The 7,946-nt window shown below is 40.9% G+C and overlaps 1 pseudogene; it reads left to right on the top strand.

Moving 5' to 3' along the window:
* Positions 1 to 5,007: 5,007 nt before the first annotated feature.
* On the top strand, positions 5,008 to 5,718 carry LOC109306403 (annotated as a pseudogene).
* The last annotated feature ends 2,228 nt before the right edge of the window (positions 5,719 to 7,946 follow it).

Below are 7,946 nucleotides of genomic sequence, written 5' to 3' on the forward strand. Positions count from 1 at the left end.
ATACTTCAGTCAAAATAACTAAAGAAAAACCTTTTAGTGATCCATGCTGCAAATGAAAAGAGGTTAGGGCTCTTTTCCTCCCTCAAATTGGACTGTGCAGTTTATTTCTCTTAGGGCTACTTTGGACCACATCAAAGAACTTGATGTGGCCAGTTTGTCTACCTGGGATTCTTGTGCTGATTGGTTAGACTTCTGTTTACAAGATCATAAGATTACTAACGATAACTTGATCACCGGAAATGTGCAGTTCTACTGAGCATCATTAACTCAAATAATTTTGATATTTGTCATTTACTTGTATTCCTCTAACCAAATCCCATAACAAGTCATACTATGAGATCTTCAAATTGCTAAGAAAATCATTTTGCACTAGCCTTATCCAAAACCATTCACTAGTTCTATTTCCACCAATATAATCAGTTTCCAGAGGAAGGAACTGCTGCACACATAGTACACATGGGTTGACTGTCAGAGAACTGTATTTTTGGTGCTAGTCTTGAGTCCCTTCTTAGGGATTGTCCTGTGTGTGGGTTTTGACATGAAACCATATAACTCTGACTTCTTGCAAAGCATAACTTAATATTTGCCATGGCTCAAGAAGATGCTCTTGAATATGAAACTGTCTCACTCCATTCATGGGAAATCTGAATGTTGTCAACATAACAGATGTTAGCCGAGACATACCAAGTTCATTCAAAGGAGAACTTTCCAGGGAAGTCAGCACCCATATAATTCCTCCTGTTCGAGTAAACTACTATAGCTGTGGGAGAAATTCCAGATAGGATACATGCCATTTCCATAATGCCATCTGTCACCATTGCCATCAAAAGGGTCACACCGAATATATGTGTCTTGGAACTCCTAGACATGGACAAAAAAGGCAACTAAGGGGAGTGCACCTCCAGTTATCATAAATACTGCTGCTGATTCAAATGAAATTCCAGCCCATAAATTGTCCCCTGATACTTCTACTACCACAGTTGGTACTCATGTAGAAACATCAGCACCAAAGAAGACATATGCAACAGAGATTCTCCAAGGCGCCCTCTGAGCTATAGAGCTTGACTCAGGATTCCAGTTTACCTTAACTTCAGAAGAGATGTACAATTCACGATGGCTTAAAAATCATCCACCTACTGTGTTGTGGAAAGCCAAGTTATAGATTATAGCAAAGAAACAATAGGTTAAAAGGGTGCATGTTATGTCAACTTCCACTATGGGCAGGAACGAGGGTCCTCCACCTAATACCTGCCAAGGGTCAGAGACAATGGTGGAGAATGGTTTGAGCTATTGGGTATCAAATTAGCAGGAGTGCACCATTGCATGATGGATACATTACAAGACGTCCCAAGGGATTTTAGCAAGGTCTTGATGAACGGTTTAGTGTCTATAAGGGACAGCCTTTGTTATTTACATTGGATCCAACTGTGACTGTGATTTGAATGAACCTTCATCATAGGATCCACAGATGTATTATGCCTAGTGGTTAGAGCTGAGGTATGTTACCAGCATTCATAGTTGGGGAGCAAGCTGAAGTCAAACCAGGGTTCATGAATCATGCCAGAAGGGTTACCAGAAGCAGCTGTCAGAAAGTGAGCTGAGGTCAAACAGGGGTTTCAAAGTTCATGGACTGGGTACACAGGCAGGGAAGTAGAAGCAGGCATCAGAAAAATCACAAGGATGAGAGCTGCTCACAGACTAAAGCCAGTTTCTTACACAGCAGCAGCCAAGAGCTCTTTAAAAACAGCCCTAGAACCAATTAGCAGTCTCAGCTGGCCCTGCATAATGGGCTGTGAGTTGCTAACCTAGTTGCCCAGCTACAGTTCAGACGCCTTACAGTCATGTTGCCATCACCCCTCATCCAAAAATGTATGCAGAGTTTGATTGACTTGGAGAACAAGGAGGAAAAGGTGAACACAAAGAAAATTTAAATCAAACATGAACCACTTCCAATGTATCCATTGCATCATGAAGCCAAATGGTGATATTCAATTATATGCTGACTACAAATATATTAAAGAATAAGGCACTACTGAAACACTCATACCCATACCAGATTCCAACAGTAAACCAACTTCTTGCCACTTACCAGGGAGATGGTTTTTGCTAAATCAGACTTTCCCCAAGAGTACTAAGACCTCTTTGTGGGTGATCGAACTGCTGATGTACAAAAATGATCATCCATAAGGGACCCTTAAGAGCCCAAGTGCTTACAATTTGCAGTAAGCATGGCACTAGGAATTTTCCAAAAGTTCATGGATAACTGACATGTTTAAGGGAGTTGTGCCATATTTTGATGATGTCTTCATCATCAGTATTAATTGTCTAACTACAAGAAGTATTATGCCACCTTTCTAATGATGGCCTGAAACTCAGAAAAATAAATGTGATTTTGGAGTAACCAGCATGGAGTTCCTAGGGTTCCAGGTTTGATGCCACTGGAATTCATCCAGTGAATGGAAAGGTAAAAGCTATTCATAAGGCCCCAACATATAAGAATGAGCAGGAACTGCAGGCATTCCTGGGTCTGCTGAGTTTCTATAATGCTTCCCTAAAACACAAGACTGCAGTTGCTTTGCCTATTGAATATGGATGCCGTGTAGAAATGGACTAAACTTCATGACACACCTTTCAGTATGTGAAGCGACTGTTGTTGTCTACTAGTGTGCTAATAGAAAAGTCACTTCTGCTTTCTTGCGATGCTTCACCATATGGAGTGAGGGCTGCCCTCATCCACCTGCAGAATGATGGATACAAAGCTTCCATTGCCTGCTATTCACAAATTATGAATAAGACTAAGAGGAATTATGCCCAAATTGCTAGGGAAGTTCCTGCAGTAATTGCTGAGGTTAAGGGATTCCATGGTTGCAGTAAAGTGTTTGCCAGAAGTTAAGTCTGGTGGCCAGTAGGGAGGTGTAAATCATGAAAAGCTACACTCCATACACCAATTAAGGCTTAGTCCATCCATGAAAAATGACCAGCACACCAGGGTCTAATCTGCATATAGATTTCTATGGCCCTTTTAAAAGCCAGATATTTTTTATTGTTGTTGATCAAAGTAGCTGGACATTGTTTCCATTGCATCAATGACTTCATGCTTCACACACTGTATTCTGAGTTTTACAGCAGCTATTTGCAACTCATGGTCTTCTAAAAATACACAGAGAGAAAGACAAGTGACTAACAACAAAACTCCCACCTCCATACAACCTAGCTTTCCCTCAAAGCCCCTCCTTTAGAAAAAGCTTGAGTAAATAAATACATTGTATAATGGACCCTGAAAGTAAACAGACTTAAGCCTGATCAAGAAATAAGGAGATGGACATTCTGAGTAGATAAGTGAGTATTGGCAATCAGCCATTCCTTCTTCATGGGTTTTTCTTAACACTGGAAGAAAACTATCCATCACTGTCATCAATTCAGTGTCAAAACACTTGAAAAAACACATTTTTTTCTATGTAAAAGTAGTTAGTTTGTTTTTTTGTTTGGAATAAAGCTAAGCAGTGCTGGAGATAAGCAAAAGTAAGAGTATTAATAATCATGTTTCCAATTCTGTTGATTTCCTTTACTTAGTAGTCACCAAACAGCCCATGTGAACTTTAACGTGATTGACTTGCAGTGAAATGGAACATCTGATGAACACAGCCTTTCATCATGGAAGAATCCTACTCATTTGAGCTGAGCAGACATCTTTCCCACATGAGTATGACTAATATTGTCAACTTTAGCAGCATCTAAGCATTTAAGCTTTATTTAAAACTAAAAGAAGTTCTTTTTCCAAATAAGAACTTAGTGTAATCTATGCTGCTGTTGGCAGGAGCTGTGAAAACAGCTGCTGCTGTTACAGTGCCTGGAGGGACTGCTCCACTTATTCTTAATTAAGCCTTGGAAGAAATGGAAAAATAACTTTGGTTTTATTTAACTAACATCAGCTCCTGAAGCTTCTAGGAGTTAGAATCATAGAATCATAGAAAATTAGGGTTGGAAGGGACCTCAGGAGGTCACCTAGTCCAACCCCCTGCTCAAAGCAGGACCATCCTCAACCATTAGCCTTCTTGTTGCCAAGAAGACTAATGGCATACTGGGCTGCACTGGTAGGTATGTTGCCAGTAGGTCAAGGGAAGTGATTGCTCCACTCTATTCAGCATTGGTGAGGCCACATATGGAGTGCTGTGTTCAGTTTGGGCCCCCACTACAGAAAGGATGTGGACAAATTGGTGAGAGTCCAGCAGAGGGCAACACAAATGGTGAGGGGCTGGGGCACATGACTTCTGAGGAAAGACTCAGGGAACTGGACTTATTTAGCCTAGAGAAGAGGAGACTGAGAGGGAATTTAATTGCAGCCTTCGACTGACTACCTGAAGGGGGTTCAAAAGAGGATTGACTTAGACTGTTCTCGGTGCTGACAGATGACAGAACAAGGAGCAACAGTCTCATGTTGAAGCAGGGGGAGTTTAGGTTAGATATTAGGAAGAATTTTCTCACTAGGAGGGTGGTGGAGTACTGGAATAGGTGGACTCTCCATCCTTGGAGGTTTTTAAGACCTAGCTAGACAAGCTTTGACTGGGATGATCTAGTTGGGGCTGGTCCTGTTTTGAGCAGGGGGTTGGACTAAATGACCTCCTGAGGTCCCTTCAATCCTATTTTTCTGATTCTATGATTCTAGATCATTCCAGCCAAATCTTGGTCTAAGCAGGTCTTTAAAACTCTCTATATAAGGAGTGGTATTTCATTTTAATCACAGAAAAAATGTGGCTTTTTTGGTTACTTTTTTAAATTTTAAAATTGGGGATTTCTTTTTAATCAAAGAAAGCCAGGAGCACTGCTCATAAACAACTTCTACTCTTAAGACATCAGCAAATGGCAGATGACACCAGTACAGCAGGAGGCACAGGAGTGGCATGGGGTGGCTTCTGGGGAGGGCTTTGGCAGTAGCCTCCAGGATCATGGGTGGGGCCAGGGCAGGGAATGGCCCAACACCACAGGGCCCATGGAGGCAAAGCTGAAGAAAAAGCTTGGATGCTTAGTTAAGTATATGAAAATCAAATCTCTTGAAGAGATTTATCCCTTCTCCCTTCCAATCAAGGAGTCAGAAATCATCAACTTCTTCCTAGGATGCTCCCTGAAGGATGAGGTTCTGAATATCATGCCAGTCCAGAAACACACCCAGGCTAATCAGCATACCAGGTTCAAGGCTTTTGTTGCTACGGTGACTACAATGGGCACATCAGTCTTGGTCTCAAGTGCTCCAAGGAAGTTGTTACTGCTTTTTGTGGGGCAATCACCCGACTAACCTATCCATCGTACCAATGCAACAAGACTATTGGAGTAACAAGATCAGTAAGCCCCATACTGTACCCTGCAAGGTTACAGGCTATTGTGGGTATGTTTTGATGTGGCTGATCCCAGTGCCCCAGGGTACAGGGATCATATCTGTCCCAGTTCCTAAGAAACTGTTGATGATGGCTGGTATTGATGACTGCTACACATCAGCTAAGGGCTGTACTGCCACATTAGGCAACTTTGCTCAGGCCACCTTTGATGCAATCTCTAAAATTTACAGTTATCTAACCCCTGACCTCTGAAAGGAGACTGTGTTCACCAAGTTTCCTTATCAGGAGTTCACTGATCATCTTGCCGAGACCCATACCAGAGAATCCAGGTAGCTGCTGTGGCAACAACTTAACATGTTTTTGTATAAGACAATAAAGTGATAAGCAGAGGTCCTAGTTTTCCCTGATAAAAAAATATCCCCAATTTTTGGATTAAAATAGTAACCCAAAACCCACATTTTTTCATGATTATATATATATTGGTGCTGCTGTGCAGTAGCATCAACATCATGGTTCATGCCCACCAATGCTATGTTGCCATAGCAATGAACTACTTTGCCAAAACTTGTCACTATGGTGACATAGCATCTCATCTAGATGTGCCCTGCATGCAACAAAGAAGCTCCTAGTAGCACAGGATCCTTAGGGTTAGACAAATACCAGTAACATCTACAGATCCTCACCACAAAGTAGATGCTCTTTTCACATTTCTTTCCATTCAGTTCTCCTACCACATGAATTCTGAGTTTGTATACAGTTGTGATAACCCCCAGAGTGTCACTGGAAAAGTTCTGGGTAGAAAATTTATACTAATGCCACTCTCCCTGTAGACTTACTTCCTTCTGATCATCAGTATGGGACTCAAGAGTTCTTTTCCCTCTACAGCTTCTAGCCATCTAAAATGCTCAGTAAATAGATCATCCAAATAAAGGTTATTCCTTCCCCTGTTCTCTAACAGCTGGAAAAAGAGATTTCCTTACCCTCTAGAACATAGGATTTGCATGGTTCTTGCAAACTGAAACATTTTGAGTTTGAACTCAAGATTGTGTGTGAACTTATTCTGGTTTAGGGCTTGAAAAGTTTCTTTATTTGCCCAGGGGTCCATCTCTTGTGTTGGCAGAATACTATCATTGCAGATCCCTAAATGGCACTTACCTGCCATTTGGTCACTTAAACACAGTTTAGAGCACCAAGGTTCTAATACTTCTTCCCCAAGAGATGGTTTGAATCTATAGTTTTTTTTCTTTCTAATACCCTACCTTAATAAGAAGGGTGTGTGGCTTTGTACAATGGTTGCTACAGCCAAAGGGAAGGAGCCCTGGGGTCTAGTTTGGATCCTTACTCCCAATGGGGCAGCAACTTCCCCACAGCTCTCTCTTCATTGTATCCAGTGATTACTGAATTCAAAGAACAGTGGCCTAGCTTCAAGAGGAGGGCTAGCAATAGAGGAAGTCCTCAACAGTGCATTATCTCTGGGCTGGTGGTTAGAGCTAGTTCTCCTGGGAAACAGCAGAGACGTGAGTTCATACCACTGTGGGCAGGACAATCCTAAAGTCCTTAATGCTTGGTTATTACACTAAAACATGGAAGGGCCCTTGTCCAACTCCAATGTCTAATACATACTAGTCACAGGGTTTGGATGAGCTACAATTTGAGGACTCTCACTTGACCAGCATATGAAGCTGTATATTTGCTTGGTCAAGGTGCTGCCCTGCTGACCAGATTCAGTAACCTTGCAGATGGTTGTGTGTCAAAGCTTCATGTGAAATAGGATCATAAACTATCTGTAAGTGGCACATATGTGGCTGTGCGCCATTTGTGCGCCTAAAATGAAATGGAATTATTTTCTTACTGGTCACCCATACCTGACCCTATTTAACTCCCCTGCAAAATTCTAAAATAAAAACAGACAGCTGTGGTTCTTTTTAACATGTAATGTTATTTCTGTAAGTGGCACTGGCTGTGGGAAATGAACCCAAGATAACTTGACTTACATATAGGAGTGCCTATTTCCATAGGTAAGAGAGCATTTTTTTAAAATTAAAAAACTGACAGATTCATAACCCATTGGTAGTCCAGCCATTACAAAGAGATGGTAAGTCATACTTCATAAAGAATGGTTACCTAAAAATGATTTAATTCCTTCCTTTCACAGGGAAGTGATGTGTGCATTATATATGCTACATCAGCCTTGCAGCTCCAAAATTCTAGCCAAATATTTCAGTGGCTGGAAACACTTCAGTATTTCTATACGTTTCATCTGATAGGTTCACAAAAATTGGGAAAGAGCAATTAAAAAAATCATCTTGGCTTGATTCCATAGCAAATTGATTTGAAGGTTTCCCCTTCATTGGTATTGTGCAGTTTTTGGACAAGCATCAATACAATGTAGCTTTGTTCACATTTTTTGCTCAACCCAGGCAAAAAGATCACTTGGAAGTGATCTCTAGAAGGATTAGCACTTGTATAATAATATGTCTTCTTCTTCTGATAAATATATATTGTTTGATTTGATTTTTAAGAGCTATTACAGAAAAAATTAAGGCTTCTGAGACAAGCATTTACAGTTATATAAATAATGTCGCTTTTGCACTCAAATTATTTGGAAAGAAG

Source organism: Crocodylus porosus, unplaced genomic scaffold (genome assembly GCF_001723895.1).
Source record: "Crocodylus porosus isolate Cpor-Errol unplaced genomic scaffold, CroPor_comp1, whole genome shotgun sequence".
Classification (NCBI taxonomy): Eukaryota; Metazoa; Chordata; order Crocodylia; family Crocodylidae; genus Crocodylus; species Crocodylus porosus.